The 24,468-nt window shown below is 25.9% G+C and overlaps 1 protein-coding gene across 3 annotated transcripts in view; it reads right to left on the bottom strand.

Annotated features, from left to right (window-relative positions):
* LOC128965570 (homeobox protein cut-like) overlaps positions 1-24,468 on the bottom strand; it is a 162,417-nt gene that overhangs the window by 67,419 nt on the left and 70,530 nt on the right. Inside the window, exon 1 of one of the 3 annotated variants that reach the window (XM_054312278.1) lies at positions 9,528-9,557. The exons of the other annotated variants lie outside the window; for them this stretch is intronic. The gene's annotated coding sequence lies outside the window, so the exon portion shown is untranslated. Of the gene's footprint in view, positions 1-9,527; positions 9,558-24,468 lie in introns of those variants that run through there. 3 annotated transcript variants of the gene reach the window in all.

Here is a 24,468-nt window from a genome sequence, read left to right as displayed (position 1 = left end):
AATAACAATAACATAGTATTTATAAATTCAAGTAATGATCGGTAATATATACTTAAATTACTAGAAAGTCTTAATTAAAATAAATATATAAAAAATTGTCTCATACTTTATATACGATTGCAATCATGATATGACTAATACTTCAATTGTATTTGTGTTGTCTGCAAGTGATTAGCATTTTTAAATGATTAGTCCATTTTATTTATGTTTTGTGAATAACAATTGAATTTAGATAATAGTAATTCACTTTAATTTCATAATATAATATCTGTATCTCTATTATTGACTTAATTGTGAGACAAAATAAAATTTGTTCCCAAAATAAAAAAATGCAATCGTCTCTCATGCGATCAACAAATAAATAGCCCTTATATTAATGTACAATACATACAGTATATAAATTTACAAACATTATTATACATACTGTACACTACATAGTGAGCACCGGCAAAATAGTTTCATATCTTGAGGACAAGTGATATATACGCCTATCTGGGCACTAGTAGTTAACATAAACATTATTAAAGATTATCTTTGCCATTACTAATGACTATTGAAAATTGAAGATAAATATTGTACTCATTTTTTCTATATATATATATATATACTGTATATATATATATTTATTTATCTTTCATTCACTCACTATACTCACTATAAGTTTCTTATCTATGGGTAAAACCTAACTCTTTGAAGTCAATCGTATTTCAAAATAAATTATATTTTTTAGACACACAAAATACAACATTCAATAACTTATTAATAATTTTAAGAAAAAAAACATTAATATCTATCTTTAGTGTCACTGTCTAAGCATTAGTTGTTTGCTACAAAAGTGTCATTAATTATACTGTGTATACACAGTATATATACTTTATATACATTATATACCTGTATATTAAATAATGTTTTTAATGTACTGAAAAATAACGATACACTCGTTAAACTCGAGGGCTAATTAAATGGAAATCATTTAAATCATATGAAAATAAAATATATTATACATTATTTCACTACCCATATACTCGTGTAATTAAATATTGTAATTTTCAGATTTACAAAAAAAGTGAATGAATTATTAAAATAATTGTTTTGCATTGATTTTAATAGTGAGAAAACAATGTCTTTATTAAATGATTATAAATTTTAAAGACAAGAAAGAAAGAGAGTAATAAAAAAATATTAATTTAATTTAAAATAACAAATAAAATTTAAGTACTCTTTGTATTTTAATTTTTATATCTAAACAAAAAAGTTTTTATGATTAATTTATTTATATATATATTTTTCCTCTAATTCTAAATATTATATTTTTTATGAAAAAATCGTTGCATACAAAATATGCTGTGTATTGCAAAATAATACAACTTATAATTTATTAAATATAAGTTAATTATATAATTATACAGAAATATATTTCACATGAAAATTGATACCTTTGAATATTAATGAATATCAGAGACATTGAGAGCCAAAAGAGTCTCACTATTGAATCAATCTTTTAATTTATTTTTATTTTGTGTACATTTCGGCTAAAATTAAGATACATTTGTCATTCAAAGCACGTAGACATTGGGCTATAGAGAGTCTAAAAAATATAACTTTATTTTAATGACTTTTATTCATAATATTGTCTAATTTTAGGTCCAAAATTAAACCACGTCTTTTAAAAATCTATTTCCTGAATAAATGCATTAAAAACTATGAGAAAAAATTAATTGCAATTAATTGTAGAACAAAAAACAAGAAACTCTTTATTATTGTTAATTTTGAGACATTTTTTGGGACAAAAAGACTTTTAAGATGACATTTTGTAACCAAAATGACTAACGATTGATTGCTGAGAAGATTATAATTATTTGTAATAAAATTTATCATTAAATTTAATACATTTTACCATTTCCTATACCAATATAGTCTTAATTTTATAGTATGCATTAATTTCACAATAAAATGCACACAAAAACAAGTCATTAAAACAACTAAACATACAATATTTTTACCAAACTATATATTTTGAGTTAAAAACATAAACAAAAGAGACATTTATTGTAATATTTAATATATAAAATAAATTTAATATTATGTATTGAAGTGAATGATTGTATTTATTTATATTTAAAAAAATTATACAACAAATTACTCCTACGATAAAACATCAAAAAATACAAAAAAATAATGAAATTAAAACCAAAAAAAATATTTTAACAGATATATATACACATACTTATTCTGGTTTGACCCGATATTTAAGTGTATATAAAAAAAACTTATAGTCAATAACATAGTGTACATACAGTACAACAGTTGTGTTAATGTTTGCAAATATTGTACAGTATATTAGGTGATGGTTATAAAAATATTTGGTTGATTTATATAATGGTTCAGTATTTTTGTTTATTGATAATACCACCCAAAACAAGCCCTTTAATGGCGATAATGTAATTCAGGCATAAACTTAATTTTTTGGGGCTCTCTTTCCTACAAATTTATGACTCAGATTTTCAATTAGAGAGTTAAATAACACTCAAAAATTTATTTTTTATTATTTTGTAGAGAAATTGAATAAAAATTTATATATATATATATTTTATTTGGCAATTTAAGCAAATTAAAATTACTCCTAACAATTTGTGTACAAATATATATTTATAGGAAATTTATTATTAAATTTATTGTCGATTGATTTAAAGTACAGCTACAAATAATCCTAAATAACTATAACTATTTTTTTAAATGTTTCAAATATTTTTTTATTAAACACTGTTCTCCTATTGAAACAAGAAATTTATATATTTATAAAAAAAATATATTCCACTTTCAAATTGAAAGCCTCTTAAAAAATATACAAATATAACAAAAATTTTCAAACTCTCTCTCTCTCTCTCTCTCTCTCTCTCTCTCTCTCTCGAAGTCTCTCTTTCGTAAGCAATCATATAAACGATTGGTTTTAGTAAAAAATAAAAAATCTATAAATATAATGGAATTAAAAAATTAAAGTAAATTTTCGTGGCTTTTAATAAATCACGATTTACTAAAAACATTATTATATAATCTCTTTGGGAACTTTCATACCTTAATATGAGGCAAACACTTGAGGTATGTATTGGATGTATTGGTCCCAATGTCTGATCAAAGTTTATAATCTTTGAAAATATTTCAAACATACAAAAAATGCTTATATAATATAATATAAAAAATCGTATAACGTTTTGATTTGTTCATCTCTTTGAAAGCTATGGAAAGCCTATAATTGTCTTTTATTTGTGATTAATGGAGAGCTCGTGTCTACCGATCGTGAGTCCCGATTGACAATAAGTCCGCCATCGGCTTAATCAATGGCCCACAACACACACACACACACACACACACACACACACACACACCACTCAATCGCATACCATCTCTTTCATAGGCATTCACTCACCCTATTATATTGAGTGAGGGCTTCAAACAAAAATTTCATGGTTTTTATGATATATAAAAACATATATAATTATCAATGATTTTAATTCAATTAAAATGAATGAGACATATAAAGCAAGGGCTGAACCAGAATAAACAAAATTATAAACTAATTCACTATTTATCTATATTTTTTCTTATTATATTATATAACAATTATTTAATAAAATTTTTAAAAAAAATTTTGTAGTATATGTTAAGGAATGACTGACTCATTCTGTAATTATTTATTTGCAAATGATTTTATGAAATAAAAAAAATTGAAACATTAATATTTTTTTTAATCTTCAATCGACCGATTATTTAATAATGTATTTTTACGGTAAGTCATTAATTGTGGATACAAAATAAATAAACAAACATTAAAATAGTATTTTTGTATAAAAGTAAAAGTTTGTATATTAAACAATGTTTATTATAATCAAATTATTATTATTTAGTGGAATAGCTTTTAGTTGATTTTTGTGTCTATATTTGTTGGTTTTTTTCTTTATTAAAAATTTTCAAACAAATGTCAATAACATAAATAAGTTAAACAAAGAGAGAAAACATACATTTTTTTTGTAAACCACTAAATATCAAACAAAACATTACACATAACAATCATTATATAATAAAGTCTCGTTTTTATGCCATTAAATCAATTGTATGTTTGGTGTGTGTGTTTGAGTGCATGAAAGTGTGTAAATACATGAAAAAAGTGACAAATCATTTTCATGTAATGAGATTTATTGAGTCAATAATTTCACTTTTGAGAGCTCCGGCTGGTATTGAAGTAACAGTACAAAGCACTGGCATATCTTAAATAGTTTAATATATCGGCAAAAGAGCTGTGAAAACTAAGTGTTGGCTTTTTCTATACCAATATGTTAGCCGTCAATCAAAACCAGTGATCGGTTATTTGGTTTACAAAAACATCATTTGATAGATGATGTGATGTGTTTGTGCAACAAATGTTTGAATACTACTACTACTGTAAGGTTTAAAATTAGCTATAAAATAGTGTACAGTATGTCAATGAGTGGCAAATACATCAATGTTTATATTATTAAGTTTTATATCATCAAAAGTCATTGAAATGTTTGAATTGTTGTTTATAAATGTTTAATAAAAATCTTGTTAACAACATTTTCTAAAGCTCTTAACATCCAAACTAAATAAATAAACAAACAATAAGACAGAAAGAAAGAAAGAGAGAGAGATTTAATAAAATAATAGTAAAATATCTAATTTATTATTTATTGGTCAAAACATTTTTAATAAAATATAATTACTCGATAAATAGGTCATTCAATTGGGAAAAGAGTTAAAGCAATTAATTTAGTTGTCGGAAAAATTTTAATCAAATTTTCATTGCATATCAAGTGTGTGCATATACTCCAGTATATTACCAATTTGTATGTGCAATCAGCACAACGCATATATTATTACTGTATACGTATATACATATATGTATAATACAGTATTAAATTTTAATATTATTATAAGTTTTATAAATTTATAATAACTTATAACTTTACTGTAAATAAAATTCATTCAAACGTATCAAATGAATGGCACTTTCGTATCACAATAATTGCTCATAAGATATACACATATGATATTATTTTGGGTAAAAACCAATAAATGTATAAAAATTTTAAAAATAGATAGTCTCAAAAACATTAAAGTTAATACATTTTTCATATATATTATGTCACATATTATGTCAATCATAAACATTTGAAACAGAGTTGTGATTCAAAATGAGTGAAATTAGTATAATGTACTGTATATTGATATTTATTATACAGTATATATAATATTTCTATATTTTCCAATAACTTTGCAATTATGGGCACATGTTTTTCATGACAAGATAGCTATAAAATATATTTATAATACTTATTGAGTTAGCGATTGTGTGTTATCTGAATGTCAAATAAATTTTTAGAGATCAAAGCAATTGATCACATGATGGTCTATACATAGCATAACAACACAACAAACTATTACAGTCTCTAATGGTTTGGTAACGCATTTGATTGGAAAGCCATTAGACATGTCTGTAGGCTTTCAATGGCTTTTTTCTCATCCCTTATTCATCGCTATTATTATATAATATTATTGTATTTAGTTATTTATGGCATTGAATCTATGCTTTCAATTGCTTACAATACAACAGCATTACCATTGTGTTGTAAGTTTCATTAGTGTACAGACATTGCACACATACTATCGTAATGTCAGGAATGGCTGGTCTATCAAATCAATTGCACGACAAGATTGAGAAATAATGTGAATGAGTGAGTAAGCAATTCATGGGAGAGAGAGAGAGAGAGAGAGAGAGAAATTGGAAGATTGAGAGATAAGCAATAGAGAGAATATATAGACAGAGAGAGCCTATGGATAACAATAGTATTCATTAAAGGGCACACAAAATAAGGTCCATTAAAATTTTTAGCTATTTTTACATCTATCGGCCAACAATATGATGAATGAGATTGTAAAATACTATATGGGATGACCCCTCCCATCCATCTCCCCCTCTAGAAATGCCTTGCAGTCATTTAGTGAGTGAGAGAGAGAAAGGCAATCAAAGGGATGGTAAGGCAATAATCAAAAGCGTTTATCAGATACTAAGTCGACGGTCTGGACATTATATAGCTATTCAAGTGTTTTGGGTACTGATGATGATGGAGAAGCGCACGCAATACCCATGTTAAGCATTGACTGGCACTTTAACATCAATGGTAAGGAGGGGGCTGTTGTAATATGTCTCAAACAGTTATGATATTAGGTCTTAAAATGCAAAACAAAACTCAAATGAAGCGATGAGGCGTTACCTCCGCTTTCTTTTAACACTGATTTAAGTCAAACACAATTGACTCGTTATTAGCCACAAAAACATCACTAACAAAATGAATGACTTTAACTATATATATATATAATATTTATAAATATACCTCATATTATTTAATATAAACACTGTATATATTGTATATAACACAATAGCTTTAACACTGCATTTAATTTATAGCATGAATAGCATGAATAGGTTTGTGCAATGAATTGCATGTAATACACATGTTATGCATCAATGGCTTTATCATTATAATTGAAGTATTGTTTGTATTAGTTATTCATATATTTTTCTCGACTTTGTAGCTCAACTCTTGATAATAATAATAATTATATGTATAGATAAAAATGTATATTATTTCAAAATTTATAACATCATCATTAAACAATTGCACCAGTATCAATCATTTATATAATACAGTAATATAATATATACATCAAGGTATATTTCTAATATTATATTTGTAATTTAAGGATAATTTTTAATATTAATAAAAAATCAAGATTATACTTAATTTTATAAATGTAGTACTGTTTTATATATCATACAGTATAATATATATATATATACAGTACATACACATAAAGTTATACATTAACTGTAATTGTTTTAATATTGTTTTTTATACAGTATATCTGATAAAAAATAGTGAAAGTGAATATATATTTATGAAATAAAGGGAGAAAAACAATTAAATTAAAGCAATAAAATAATTTTGTTGGTGTAATCTATTAATGCTAGACTTTTTTGTTTGTTTCAAAGTCTCTTATTATTATATTATTATTATTATTATTTTAATTGGTTTGAGTGTTAGCAAACAAATTAATGAGAAAATGTAGATACTATACATATACACTAAAAAATTCATTAACTTAATAAGCAAGCATAATAAAAAAAACTAACACAACGAGTATATTATTATTAGTATAATATTTATAAATATATCAATAATATTTATATTTTAAATTAAATTTTATTATTATTATTAGTTTTAAAAAATAAAGTATATATACCGGTACAATATAGTCAGCAAAAAAAAACAAACTACAGCTAAATAAATAATTGTAATTTATTTTTAAATGTAATAACTTACAAAGTTTTTTTACAATTTAACAAATAATTATTATAAAAAATTGGGAACCCGTATTTAGGATCAGGTAGTATATAAATTGACAGGTATGTCATGTATACTGGTGTCATGCAATTAATTTGCTAAATATAGAAAATTTATATCTATTAAAATATTTATATTTAAAACTTGAAAACCAATAGCTAATAATGTACAGAAAACTTATAAATTTATAGCAATATATGATAGCAATCGTTATTTTATTACTTTTTAAGATACTCTACAGGAATTTGGTTCCTTAAATAAAAGTTATTTTGCCAATAAAAAGGATATTTGAAAATCAAAATATATAGTTTAAAACATTTTAAATCGTCATAAAAATTAATCTAAAAAGCTAATGTGATTAATAAATAACTAAAATAAATATCGACCGTATATTATACAAATACTATATATAAATTATAACATTAAATCAAATCTAATACAGTATAACACCAAACATTGTTTCATTTTAGGGACACCGCAGTAACAACAACAACATCAGCTAAATAATAAAATAAAGTGTAAGTTATATATATATATATATATATACAATATTTTATATGCAAATTCATGACAGCCATCATCAATATTCAAGCATTGCTTTTAATACTTTGATGAATTATATAATCATTTATTACTAATTACCACAAAGATCCGGCTTTTTATACATATACTAGACTTTTAAAAAATAAATCAATGAAAACTTTTTTTGTGAGCTCAACATATTTAAGTGAATCTATCTATCAATATATATATATATATATATATAATAAAAGCCATTATTATTGTTATTATTACGAGGTATTCAATTCATTAATATTGCTAATATATTATTATAGCTTCACTCTAAACAATTAAATTTTCATAATATTTAACAACATTAAAAGGTATTTCATGTAAAATATTATAACTTATTAAACTTTATGAATATATTGTTTGGGCACAGGTAGGTCGTGAGCATAATGTACGCTCTCCTAGTTTGTTATGCACACACATAGACAGACACACACACACACACACACACACACACACACACACACACACACACACACTTTCACTCCTAGTTCACCCCCTACTGCCCCCTCCAATACATTTTATATCCTAATATATATTATGTAATAATATTGTTTTTATTATTTTTTAACAAAGTTTGATATTATTTAATACATACTAATAAAAGTAAAACATAAAAAATATAAATTAAATATTTTTGGAAATTTATGAGAATTCTTATAAAATTAATCTGAAAATCAAAACAAATAAAAATGTAAAAAATAATATTAATAATAAATAAAAAAAAACTTTTATCAAAGTTTTCGCACTCGACTTATACATAAAAATCAAAATAATTTGAAATTTAAGCTAACATTTTATACATTAATAAATTGTTATTTTTTGCCACTAATATTATATGATAACGACTAATACGATATATAAATAATTCTCTATCAATGTCTCAATGTGTGGTGTTTTTAGCAAATAAACTACAGTACAAAAATAAAATACAAACATTTAACGATTAAAATCGTTTAAAAACACAGAGAAAAATGTCATCAAAAGAGCAATATCTATAAAATCAAGTTTCAAATAAAATGTTTTGATAAACAAACAAAAATCAAGATGACAATAAAAATAGCTGCTATAATAAAATTGTTTAATAATATATTATAGTTTGCTATTTTAAATAAGTATTTAAATTGCTAAATAATTTGATTGCCAATAAAATTAATCATTTTATTTGTTATTATTTAGTATTTATTTTGGATGTAACCAAAAATAAACTAACAATAATAATATACTATTACCTTATTATTAGGTATTAAAAAACATTTAATAACAATAATATTAAGTGTAATATTAAAGATATCTTTAAAATTTAATTTCCCTTCTAATCCAAATTGAATATCTAATTTTTATTTTTATTTGCATCTCAAATAAAGTATGCAATTATTTAAAAGATAATTTACTAATATAAAATTATTTAAAGCATAAATTTTAAAGTTTTTTCTAACTAATAATAAAAAAAATATTTTATGCATATATCCGTTTTAAGAAATATTTCTTTTTAAAAAATTAATTAATAATAAAAAAAGTTATTTCATAACTTACAAATGCTTCGATGTTTGCATAAAAAAAGTTTTTTTCATTAATGTCAAACAATTATTCAATTTATTATTTATTGTTTATTGTATGATGACTTTATTATATTAATTTAACAGTAGTTTAATCATTAAACGATTGTTTGGAGCGAAAAAACTTCCTTTTAAAAAGTTTTTTTTGAAATAATAATATTTTTAAACAGTTTGCAATTTATGTAAAATTTATTAACAAATCAATTATTATAATATTGTTTATTTTAATAATTTATAGTCGTTTTTCTATATATGCAATTTAAAACTGTTATCAAAACGGTTTTTTCAGTTCAATCTTCATCTGTCTGTCCACTTATTTAGCGGACAATTAAGAAATGATGGGAAAGACGAAAGTCTGTGTTTAAGGAGTTCTCTTAAATTTTTTAAAAGTATTTTAAATTGTCTATTAATCGGCAAATAATTTTCATTAAATAATGTTATGTTAAGTTAAGTTTGTTAAATGAAAAATGTATTTCTTCTCATGTGTTGGCAAATCACCACAAAAATTGTCTTAATTATAAAGTCTTATAAAAAAAGTAACATAACTTTGTTTAAAATAGTCACGGCTTAATAATATATGAGTTTATGGGCACCGAATAGGAATGAATATATTTTACTTCAAAATATCAAATAATCATATAATAGTAAATTTGTTTTATCTCTCTTTCTCTTTTTCAGAGTATTTGTTTTTATATATAAATATATTTTAGTCGATGAGGAGGTTCACTGAGTTTTGATCGCAATAATACTGGTTATATAATAATGGTTTATAATAATCATACGGATAGAAGTAATAACAATGCAATTATTCTTGCGATATGACTGATGACATATAATTGATTCAAAAACGAAATAAATATATTAAAAGACGTGACTATAGAGAAATAGTCTATGATTAAGATCACACATCAAATATCAAAAACGTTTAGAAACTATTATTACAATTCTATAATATTGTGCTTAAATATATAGTTTAGTTATTATTTAGTACATTATATTATATATTATAGTTTATATAATCATACAAATGAGTATCAATAATATTTTTAAATAGAAATAAGAGAGAAAGTATCCAAAAGTTATTTAAAATTTAATTTAGATAAAATTATTATTATTATTATTAGTTTATTATTTATGCGCTAATTTTTCACAATCTTCTTGATAATTAATTTTATAAATATAAAGTATTAAGTTTTAATTAAACAACTTTTGCCAAATTATTACATCAAACAACTATGTGATCAACAAATATTCAATATTTGATTATCGAGTTTATTAAAAAAAATTGAGAAAATTGTGTCATTCAATAAACATAATAACTTTACATAACTCTTTTTATTTTTAAAAAATTTGTCGCATAGTTTTAATTACTTCACTTTATTATAAACGTTTTTTTTAAAATCATATACTAGTTATGGTTAGACAATGATATAAATAATAACAATAACAACAACTGTAACAACAGTAACGATAACACTGAGAGTGGAAGAGAAGAAATGTTTGGTAAAGATTTCATTGAAGAGAAGACAGAAGAAAACTATAGTAAAAAGTGTTTTTTCAAAATAGTCTTTATTTAAGCAAAAAAAAAGTTTTTATTCTTAGCTATATATTGTTGTAGATTTTTATACTTATATATATACTGTATTAATGTAAAACACTCATACAATAGTTGATAGTGTTGTTATTAATTTGATAATATATTCATTAGATTCAATTATAATACACAAATACTGTACAACTTTGCCAACAGTACTATAGACCCGGTTTGGGTATCAGAGAAGTCAGTGGTATGTATAGCAATAGTGTCGGTGCAATCGTTTTGCTTATAAGTCTGTCGACTCGCGAGTGGCAAAAGGGATGCGTTTGTCTAAATATATTTGATTTCTTAAACGACAGAGCCGTGTATTATTTGTACATTTATTGTGTGCTGACTGTATAGAGATAGGTTGTGCGCACATACCGTTCCGACCGAAAACTATTGGTTATGATTTTTTTTAGGTGCGACACAAACGTATTGGCGTTCAACAAAAAATTAAAAAAAACTGGTGATCGACAGTTTAACCATGCGATCAAATGGATCGTATATCAAATTAATAAAATTTATTACATTTATTTGGCATCAATTGTATCAAACAATAGAAAATAGTGAAATATATTTTAAGAGATAATACTCTCTCTCTCTCTCTCTCTCTCTCTCTCTCTCTCTCTCTCTCTCTCTCTTTCTATATATATATATATAAGCAACAAAAATCTGCATTAAAAAATGTTTGTGAATTGAATAGGAATTGAAAACTTAAGTCAGAAAACTGCTCTTAAAAGCGATTATCGCTGATATAGATATACCGTATATTACTATATATAGAGACAAATAAATATATATGACATTAATGGTACAGTCATTCAATAGCCATTAGATTAAGTCTATTATAGAATTTGAATTGAAATTTAGTGGCCTATTCTGGGGTTCATAACCAATATCGCCCGGTGCTATTTTATGACCAACAAAATTGGTACCGTTTTTATTTGGTCGGCAATAAGCGTGAGACGTGACCGGCGCTCTCATTGCCCAATAAATAGCTTTCATTGGCCTAATAGTTATGTATTAAATATAAAAAACTAGTCACTCATTCACTCATTTATTGTTTTTCAAACACATATTACTGTAATACTAATATATAAATAATATTATAAATAAAAAAACTTCAAATACTTAAAGAAAAATTTAATGCAATTTCGTGGGCATCTTATTGAACGACGATATCATAGCTAATTCACTATAATGGCAATTCACATACACTCTCTATATTTTTGCCGATACTTAATAACATTTATGGCTATTGTCCTTGAGATCAGTCACTATAATGAGTGAATGATTCGTATTAGCATTGAAAACAATTGGCCACACAATTCATGATGGGCACAGCATCAGCACCGGCACCAGTAACTCATCAGATATGGCCATCACTTGCTTTCATATACTGTAATATTGTGCGCCCGTCCTCACCCACTGTGCGTAAGTGTGTGTGTGTGTGTGTGTGTGTGTGTGTGTGTGTGTGTGTGTCGATACATGAAATGAAAAATATGTGCTTAAAATAAAGGAGTGCAACAAATTTAAAAACAAAACCAAAAGTGTAATTCCTATCAAAATCCGGTCACGAGAAGGGACTCTATCTCATCATATTATTTCCATTATTGCCATTATTGCCATTATTGCCAACTTAACCAATGCTTTTTTAAAATACATTATTGACTATCTTTATATAAATTTGATATCAAATCAAATCTTTATTAGCATTTGTTTTGACAAAACCTGATTTACAAAGAAAGCTATATATATATAACATTATTTAAAATTATTATAAATATTTTTGTTGTTTCTCGAAACAAATAATTTGAAATAAATCTAATACTATAGTCCAGCGCTCAATAAATGATATCTACATTTAATGTTTCTATTATATAAAACAGTAATATATTATTATTATTATTATTAAATAAATAATAGCTTTACAGTCTAAATGTATTTTTATATCAAGCCCTAAATTGAAAATTTCTATTGGTTTTTATATATAAAAATAGTTTAATATCAAAAAATAATATAAAAACATATTAACTTTAATAATATCTCTATATTAAAATAGAAATGTTAGTAATAAATGTATATTAATAAGACACTCATATGACCGGTCTATTCGCCCACTCATTTACAGATCATTTAGAGTTTATTATTATCATATATACTGTATATATATGTGTGTGATAATATATATATATATATTTATTGTTATATAACAATATCATATACAGTATATTATAATACTGTATATACAATATATATACCATTTTTAATGACTATGAAATGAGTGGGAAATAATCGGTAACTAAATGAGTATAAAATGTGTGAATTCGTGCTGTGATATAAAAGTAAAGAGATGTGTAATATTGGACTATATATCATATTATATATATATATATATATATATTATGGGCTATTTGTTGTTATTTATTTAAATTTTGTTGTTGTTATTATTATTATAATTATTTTGATTAATGTCAGCATAAATATATTGATAAACACGAGTGCATAGCAAACACAATACCAAACTTTTATTTATTTATATTTTGTTGGGGAAACAGATCGCAACCGACACATCTCTAGAAAAAAGTCAGATATTTATCGGACATTTCCCTCTCATTTAGCATTCAATGGTTTGTCAGTCCAAAGTAGAGATCAAAGTAAACACAAAATTACATCCAAAACGTCGAGAATAGTAATGATTATTGTCTGATGTATTTCATTGCTATCTCTCAAAATGCAATACACTTTAATAGCGATTATAACAACAATATAAAGACAGCGATAATATATTAGTGAAGCTTTTTCTTTGCTAATCATTCACTTCATTCACAGATTCATTCATTCATCCGAGTCTTTGATTGCGTGTGTAATGGTGTCGACCATTCACTGACCGCCCGCCCCAACCAATCACACAAATTGTATTAATACAAACTCACGGATTTTATTTTTAAGAGGAAACGGCTAATAACAGTTCACTTTTTTTGTTGAGAGAGATAGAGAGGACATTAAAACCACTCTATCGAACCCTTAGAGCTCCTAACAGTCCTGTCCTCTAATAATAAGACATTTCACGCAATGCATTATAATCAGCGATATCTCAGAGCATTTCCGTTCAAATTAAAAATCATGTCCTCCTTTGCCTGACTTTTGCTAAAGATTTATGTCTGAGACGAGAGATGAGCTAACAATCAATTATAGCCATCAATGGCGACCATAATTAGCGCATTTGGGTTAAAGACATATAAATATCAAACCCATTCAGTGATGCCGTTGTTGTTATTATTATTATTGTTGTAATATATTTAAAACTATTATATATTATATCAGTATTAAATAAGAGTCGACAAACTCTTGATTTAAAGTCACGAAATAATTGTTTGTTTCGATAGTTTATTCCCATTTTATGCCAACAATATTACAGTATATTAAATAATATTATTAAAGACTTTAAGAATAGAAACTTTTTATTTATTATCTGTTATCACACGTCCGCCTCTTTTATAATAATATATACATATATTAAGATTTTTATTTTATATTTTGTAATTAAACTAATTTTTATTAGATATGTATATATATACTATTTTGTAAACATATTTTTAAACTTTATAAACTATCTAAAAATAAATAAATAATAAAAAACAAAACAAAAAATTAAGGTTTTATAAATGAATATCTGTGTAGAAAATCCTCTAATAGTTTAATCAGATATTAAAATATTTTTTAATATGTTTTATTATTGTTTTATTGTTTATACATTTTTTTTCCACACAATTAATACTGATATTTAATATAATTGAAATTTTGCAATAATAGACAAATAGTGTTCAAGTTATAAATCATATATTAAATTTTATAATATCAAAAACATGGTAACAATTAATCTTAATTTCTTCATTTACTTTAATCTTATCGGTATTTGCTTATCATAAATAAAAACAAAATTATAATTTCAACTAATATTAAGTTAATATCAATTTTTTAAATAAAAAGTTTGTACATTACTATTTAGGTAAAAATAAACCATAATTAGTGTGTATACACACAAATAAGAGATAAGTCAAGCAAATTAGTTATTATTGTTAATAATCTAACCGTTAATTCATTATAAATCAGAGTAAAAAAATAGTAGTCGAGAATCAATTACTTTTAATGAAATGTCTGGTAATATTAATTTAGCAAATTATATAAGCAATGAACTCTTCAAGTGTTTCATAAAATAGCAAATTCTGTATACAGTTATATACATATATCGTATTACTGAATACTGTATATACCGTATATATTATATAAATAACAGGAAAATAAGACACTGATTATAGCAATAGATGGTATAAATATAATATTTGTATCATATATATAAACTGTAAATTCAACGGATATGTTATACAATCATTATTATGTAATTATAATTGTATATACACTTAACGGTTGGTTCAAGTATTCACTTAACCAAAAAGCAACCCATAATCTGACAATTCCTGAGTAAGTGAGTTAGTGACAGAGCGAGTGAGTGAGTGAGTGAGTGAGTGAGAGTTGTATAAATTTACTAAAAAAAACTTCAATATAACCTAATAAACTCGTGTGTGTTGGAGTTTGTTGGCTTAAATACTGTAATATGCAATTATAATCTCATTTTTGAAGTGCATCTACTGTTTCACTGTTCACACAGTCATCCACATCCACATCCTTAGCCTTTATATACTTTATTTCATAAGATTTATATACAGCCAACACATCAAAGAAATTTTCTGTGTTATTATGTTATGGCATATAATAAGATCTATACATAACATCTATCAAATATTAAAAACATGTGTAATGGCAATGAAGACATTAATGTTGGCATTAAAAACCAATAGACATATACAGTACATTTGATTCAATATTTTGTTTGAAACACACTCTCATCAACTTTGTTTTTATCCATAAATTTTAATAATCTATTTTAAACCATTCAATGGCATTGTAATCATTAGCGTGATATAAGTTTTTTTTCTATTAATACTTAAAAAACTTTTTAATTTAATTTATATACAATGTAGTTATATATACAAGTTTTCAAAAATCAATTTCAAAATAACATTTGCATATTAATCTAGTTGTTGTTAATCATAAAAATTATAAAACAAACACAAGACTCACACACACACAAAATGATATCATTTAAGGTGAATATTATAATTTGTTAATATAATGGTAATAAAATTATAATAATAATAATAAAATAGCAAAAAAACTAATATAACTAATAATAGCAATAATAACCATAGAGTCATGTTTGGCTTTGTTTTTTTATATTTGCAAAATAACAGTCAAAGAAAATTAATTTTATTTCTTTTTTATGTAAAGAAACTAATGAAAGAGCGGGTGAGTTAGTGAGTGAATGGGTTAAAACATATATATATAAAACAGGAGTGAAAAATAACATAAAATAATTAATTTCGTGTGCGATTGGATTCAAAATCCGTTTACAAAAAAATATCCTTTTCTTTTGAAGGGAATGGTAGAGAAAAAAAAGAGAGAAATTAATAACTTCTTTCTTATGCATAATAATCTTAATATACTGTAGTATAAAAATTTTCATAATATATATTAAAAATCAATGTTATTAATACCGTATAGTATATATTGGGTGATATAGACTATACAATTAGTGGTTTTTATATCATCCATGTTTTTTGGTGGTGAAGATACCATTAGTTGCTAAAAGCTAAATGAGAGGTGCGATCAACGTTTGGGTCGGGAGTGAGTGAGTAAACGAGAGAGAGAGAGAGAGAGAGAGAGAGAGAGAGAGAGAGAGAGAGAGAGATGGAAATAGAGGTTTTATTAGTTTCTGTTATCCATTATTGTTGCGGTTTTATCGATGATGTTTAACACATAAAAAACATTGATATTGTATTCAATGCTTATTTTTTATAAATATATATATATTATATCTTTAACAGTGTGTGCGTGAGTTTTAAGAGAAAGAGGGGTTAAGAGCATGATATTATAATAATGTGATTTTGGCGATCAAAAAAATCCATTAATAACAGCATTCCTGCACATCCATGAGCTTATTGAGTATATATATATATATATATGAGAGAGAGACCAATATCGAGATTTGTGTAGCAAAAGAGCAAATAAATTATATGAGGCCATCAGATCATTAGCCCTCTGAGCTCAGTGAGTAAGTGAGTGACTGAGTGCTGGTATACTGTATATAAAAAACTGAAGCATAAGTCACCCACTATGACGACTACTCAAGAGTTTTTTTTAATAAACTCTTATTTAATATGCGATACATTTTTGCACACAAACTATCAGAAGAGAGAGAGAGAGAGAGAGAGAGAGAGAGAGAGAGAGAGAGAGAAAAGGAGAGAAAAAAGAGTGCAAATCTGTATTTGAAAAAACAGCAAATGTTTGCCAACCGTTTGAATATATATTATGTTATATATGACTTCAGCTCCATTTCCCTCGCAATTCAATATGTGTTCAATATATATATATAATTTTAGTGTATATACACATATCTAAAGTATGTTACATAAATTATAATCATATGAATAGCAATGCATTTTAATAAATACTTAATAACTCCTTTGAAACGTCATATATCTATTACATATACAGTGTAAATGTATATGATCTCTAGCATCACATATCAGTTACACCGATATCCTAACGCAATCATATTTAGGAGTTTTCATGAAAGATATATTGAGTACGAGAGGACAGGGATTTGATTGTATGATTTCTATATATATTTCTTTATTATATTTACTGTATATCTTTGACTATTCGTTATCATTTGGTCTTAATCTTTGGCTTTGAGGCAGAATTTTTAAAAATAAAATTTGCAAATCATGTCTAATGACTAAAATGACTTCAATATTAAAAAAAGTGGAGAAACCAAATAACTTAGTTAAGCATTATTTGCTTCTCATATAATAAGAGACGATGAGAACGATGGGGAAAGTTAGTCAATGAGAGGGTAGTTGAGTGAGAAAGAGAAAAAAGAGGGAATAAAAGTACAGACAAATAGTGTATTCAATATAAATCAGGAGTCAATCCAAATCTATAGCATCGTTGGCATCAATTAAAAACCATAGCTTTACCATTGAGTTTATCAAATATTAATGTATTATAAAGTACTGTATGTACTACAATATATTTAGTTAAATCATAGTGAATAATGTTTCACATTTACCATCAATGTGTTCATCGGCACCAGTAGTATATATGGTATTATATAGCTTAGTATGGCTGTGCAACTGTCGTCAATCCATCATTTTGTTGTCTTTTTTTTGGAGAGATAGATCTTAGAGAGCAAATGAGTCGAGCAATAGAGTGGAGATTTACAATAGTAATCATCATTATTTGGTTTGGTTTGACATACAGTTTCACATATCTCTGTATTTTTTCATTTTCCTCATACAAATCATTACCACTGTCTCGTGAAGCTCAAGACTACTCGCATATTATTGACATAACTGTTATTAAATGCAACTATTATGTGTCTCAATTAGGGCATACCATAGCCCTACCACCACCACCACTATGACCATAATAAACAAAATGAGCTAGTGCATTTTTTGGTGTTATTTATTGTATTTATAAATTGTTTTTTATGAACCCTCTATATCAGAGAATTAATAGCAAAATATATTATTTTTCATTTTGCAATGTTTGACCCAAAGGTCAAACTTAAATGGTTTTTATTTTATTTTTTATTTATAAATCAATTGCAGATTAAATCAAAAATATTTGTTGCTATAATGCTTTTTTGGGCTTATTATATAAATTGGAGGAAAGATATTATATATATATATATATATATATAGTATATATATACATGATGTACTTTTTTCATGTGTTGTACTGTTTTTTATTTTGTTGTTAATATTTTTTCAAAATTTTTTTATGTTTTTTATTTTATCTTTTTATCATTTGATTATAGATTTTTTCTTTTTAGTTCAAACAAAACATCATAACTTTATTTTAGTTTTTCATTATGAAGACAAATATCTGTTTGAATAGTTTAAATCGACTGATGAAATAAATTAAATATATTATTTGAAAATAAATGATATAATAAGTAAAAAATATAATTAAAATAAATCACTTGAGAAGCTATTTATAAATGGAAATCAATAATAGAAGAATTTTTTTTAAATGTTATTAAAGTGTAAACCAAAACATCATATTAAACGACTTCTCTATTCATAAGCGCGTGAAATGTAAAACAAAAATATCTTTTTTAGTAACAAAACAAATGAAAGAAAAAGAAGTTATTATTGAAAGAAGGAAAAGATTAGCGCAAAGGAATGGGAGATATGGAGAGCACAGGAATGAGTCAATGGATCAGTTGTGAGGAATCAATTCAGACATTAGTCATTAGATAATACTAAAGTGCTCTTTATATTAAAGTGTAATCAGTACTTAAAAAACAGTCGAAGAAAAAATAATGAGAGAGAGAGAGAGAGAGAGAGAGAGAGAGAGAGAGAGAGAGAGAGAGAGAGAGTAAAGTGTGTCCTCAGTTTGAGTTGATATTCAACGACTGTCCTCTATAAGGAATGGTATGGATTGTTGTTATTTGTGGTTCGCATGGCTTCATCTGTAATGGCAATCATCAGTCGACAAAAAGGGCAGTCAATTGTATTGCCAGTCGTCGAGATATAACTGACACCACATTCCAAATAAATGTCTTTTTGCTTATGAATTGCCGGTATTTTTAGGCAAATTTCTGTCAATTTTTGGCTAACATTTTGACACACATTTGCATCACATTTTCAGTCGACATCATCAGTGATTAGACAAAAAGGAGGCGTCAATATTATGGCAATTATACATAAAAAGTCATTCACTTTTCATAACAAACTTTTTTTTTGTATTATGTCTTTGTATTTGACATACAGAGGATGTACTCTCAAACAATATCTTGCATTTCATGTTTGCCAGTCTCTTGTCTTTTACCAATACTTATGAGACATTAGGAGACAAATTGTTTTGTCTTTTTTTATTTTGAAAATTCAAAACATGAGTATCGCTGATGAGTTAGTCACTGAGTGAATGAGTAAATGCAAGAGATTTTGTTACAAATAATAATTTTGTAAAGAATCTCATATAAGCCCTAAATATTTTAAAACTGTTAACTTCGGAGTAACAACACTTCCCAGTGATTATATATATACTGTATATTTCAGTGTAAAACACACATAAATACTATGTTTTATAGTGTGTGTGTGTGTGTGTGTGTGTGTGTGTGTGTGTGTGTGTGTGTGTGTGTGTGTGTGTGTGTGTGTGTGTGTGTGTGTGTGTGTGTGTGTGTGCGAGTCATAGCAGTAGTAGGTATGAACTAAAACATAAAACACAAGAGATTATGTGAATTAAAGAGTTAACACTTTCACACCAAAAAGTACATCAAATATTTAATAGTTTACACAACGCTATGTCAAACATGTGACCAACCCTTACATAACGCTTCATATTTTTAACTGAAAGAAAATGTCATAATTTTTATGAAATATAAAAATAATGATTATTATTTCTTTTTCAATACTAATTTAAATATATAGCAGAAAAAATAATTTCAATCTATAGATGTGTTTTGTCTGTCTCCCAGTGCTATGACTTTTAGTCATAACTTTTTTTTATGTATGCCTTCATTTGATTTCTGTTTGCTCTTTCTATTCGTTCAGTTGTTTTCCACAAACCAAAGATATTTGATGTGATGTTGTGATGCCTTTGGTAAATGAGTCGCAACACAACAGTCTTACCAATCTATCCAAATGAGATATAGTAAAAGTGAGGGCAAGGAGAGAGAGAGAGAGAGAGAGAGAGAGAGAGAGAGAGAGAGAGAGAGAGAGACTATGATCCATGAGCTCAGAGAGCACTGAGAGTATGGTTTTAACAGTACATAGTCATTGAGAAGCTAAGCAATTACTGATGAATTCTCGATGTGTAAGCTATAAGTTATTTATTTTTTCGCTGACATCACAAATATTCAGACCTACCGTTATATTTGTCGTCTATATTAATACTTGATATGCAATCAACTATTTATTCATCGCATTTAACAAATTAGTTTTTTTAGTGTACATACTGTAAACTAAACTATTAATATAGATAAATTCATTGGTAAGGGCTAAAGGCAAACACACACACATATACTAAAAAACATATAATTTTTAATCGTTTTTTGCTATTTCTTAAATTATAATTTCTCTTATATTCATATGATATCAATTTTAAAAGAAAAAAACTAATTTTTGCTATTTATATATTTTTTGTTTGTTTTTAGTGTATATCTAATATATAATGTATATTATACACTTATAGTTTACTGTACACTTAATTTTTTAAGTCAAAAATTAAATTAAGCAATTAAGTAATTGGAATCAATTCAAATTCAAACATCCATTTGAACAGTTAATTTATATAAATATATCTAAAAAGTAAAAGCTATAGTAATACTACAGTAGTAGTAGTAGTAGTAGTAGTAGTAGTAGTAGTAGTAGTAGTAGTAGTAGTAGTAGTAGTAGTAGTAGTAGTAGTAGTAGTAGTAGTAGTAGTAGTAGTAGTAGTAGTAGTAGTAGTAGTAGTAGTAGTAGTAGTAGTAGTAGTAGTAGTAGTAGTAGTAGTAGTAGTAGTAGTAGTAGTAATAGTAGTAGTAGTAGTAGTAGTAGTAGTAGTAATAGTAGTAGTAGTAGTAGTAGTAGTGATGCCATATGCCATACACAATACATAATATTGTATTACTATACAACTAAATAATAAATGATTTTTATTTTCACTGACTCTTTAAGTATGGGATATAAAAATACAGATACACTGTATATATAGATAGGCCAACCAATTGAGAGCAAAATATTTTTCTATTTGTTTGTAAAGAAAAAAACAAAGAAAAATCAAAATTCTGATCTCAAAATATACTGAAATTGATGACAACAGTGTAGAAGACATACATAAAAAAGACAGTCATTAAATACAAACAATTCAGTAATATAAGTACAGTATATGTAATATTAATACAACAAAAATTGTTTGGCAATTGTTTTGCCAGTAACTTGAATAATGGATTAGTAGTTGATTTCAATTGTCGATTAAAACTATGTCTTTGTTTTTCAATGAGTTTGTATCGCTTGCTAAATATATAACACTTTTATTGGACAACTGTTGCAATTGATGTAAACGGGTCTCTTGAGAGAGGGTGCGGGTATTGCGTGTCTGTCAAACGCAAACGGCCCTAAAGTAATTTGATGGTCAACGAGTTTCCTCATATAACTACCGATTTAATCTATTTATACAGTATTTAGGTATTAAAAATGTTCAATTTTTTGTATAAGTAATATATATATATATACTGTATAAAAATGTTTTTTTTCATTTGGTGAGCGACCCAACACATCAATGAATAATTTAGTATCAATTTATTACAAACGCTTACATTTTTTTCTCAAAGACTGAAAATAACATGAAAAACGGTATATCAAAAAACATATATTATATTGAAAGCAAATTGAGATGTTTTTATTTGATAGTCATTTAACTGACACAACTATCACACATATTACATATGAAGCGTTAATATGTTTCACTTAACTTTTAGACTGTACTCTCTAAATGAATGTTTTTTTTGTTTGTAAAAAAGGACTTCTCAGTGATGATGGTTTGTATATACAGTACAACTCTACAAAAAGCGAGAGCACTGGTATATGATATAGACATCAGTGTTACAATTGTTGTGGTAATTCAGTTATGATGACAACTGAGTCCAAGTGTTAGTACAAGACTCCGGCGAATAACTTAAATTGAGTGCTCCTTTCGATACACTGGCGCTCAGAGTATTATAATATATTGGGCCAAACGGTACGGTCTATTGGGAAGCATTATAAGACATATAGCACAGTGTCTCTCCAATAGTAATTGGTAGGTCTGTGTTGCGTTAACCTAATGGCCATCGGCTAGTGATGGGCTCACTGATGGGCAATATATTATTTGTACTATTTTTTCAAATATTAAACACCAAAAGCCTTTTCCCATTACCAATGAATGTCACACCACTGGCAATACGTATGGCTTTGGTATTATAAGTTGCATCCATTTGTCTCATGGGATCCATGTTTTATAGACATGACAGCATAAAAGGCGTCAAACAGTAGATTTCATTTTGATAATGTGAACCCAATGGCATTCAGTCACTACTTTTCTTAACACTTTTTCTGTTTTTGCTGTGTTTGAACAGTAATGGCTATCAATTTTTTTCCGCGACACTACTGTAACTCAATTGTTATTTTAACATCAATTGGGAGTATCCATGTACTGTACTAACACTACTGAATGACACTGTGATGCCTGACCTAACACTCTGCACACAAGCTTTTAATATGTTTGCTAACAAACTATCTAATGGTTAAACACGAGAATTAACACCACAATTGATTGACAGACTATTTAATTAAGTAATTAAAGTGGAGATACAGCTCTACCACTGTATTATCAGACAGTATTAAAAACATTTTATTATCATTAGAGATGATATGATGAGCTACCGTTTCATATGTAAAGTCTACACAAGCCATGTCATTGCTTATGTAGATCTTTGCAATCAATTTAAATAACGGACCAAAAATATATAGGTATTTGAATAGAGAAAATAAATTAAAAATATTGCTTAAAGTTATATGCTTTAATAAATCCAATATTAAATTGCCTTTTTTAAAAATACAAGCATTTATCCATTCATCAAAAATCATTTATAGAGTCCAAACTTATAGAGTATATAATATACAGTAAAATATCATTTACAGCACACAACTGTCCACATCTGTTCTCTATCTATACCACAACTCTGACGTCTCTTGACTCTTGTCTTTCCCTTTAATAACTGATAACTCGACACAAAAGTTGCAAATAAAACATTGATTTTTCACTGCAAAACACTGGAAAATGCAGTGTATAGTAAATGAGACATTTTATGCAATAATGTGTTAATACACACTGTATTATTGTACGATATATAACAACACACAGACACAAAAAAAAGTTTAGATACAATTTTACATATCAAGTACTTTGGATATTATCATTGCATAATATAATTTAATATAAATATATTTAATTCACAGCACACTAATCAAAGATATGTGTGTCATATCATAATAATTTGCGTTAATTTACTGTTATATCTAAAGTGTCCTCTAATTCAATATGAATGGACCGTTAATTAAAAATCTCAAACATATATAAACTAATCTCTGAATTAGCATCTGTTGCACACTTACTGTATATATATTTCCCAATATCTATACATCATAATTAAGTGTTATGATAGGATAAAAAGTTTGTAAAG

This window comes from Oppia nitens, unplaced genomic scaffold (genome assembly GCF_028296485.1).
Source record: "Oppia nitens isolate AA-2021 unplaced genomic scaffold, nextdenovo-longstitch-racon4-pilon3 scaffold17_pilon_pilon_pilon, whole genome shotgun sequence".
In the NCBI taxonomy this organism is placed as follows: Eukaryota; Metazoa; Arthropoda; class Arachnida; order Sarcoptiformes; family Oppiidae; genus Oppia; species Oppia nitens.
The sequence above is the reverse complement of the archived record's forward strand: the minus strand, read 5'-3'. Positions and strand labels throughout refer to the sequence as shown.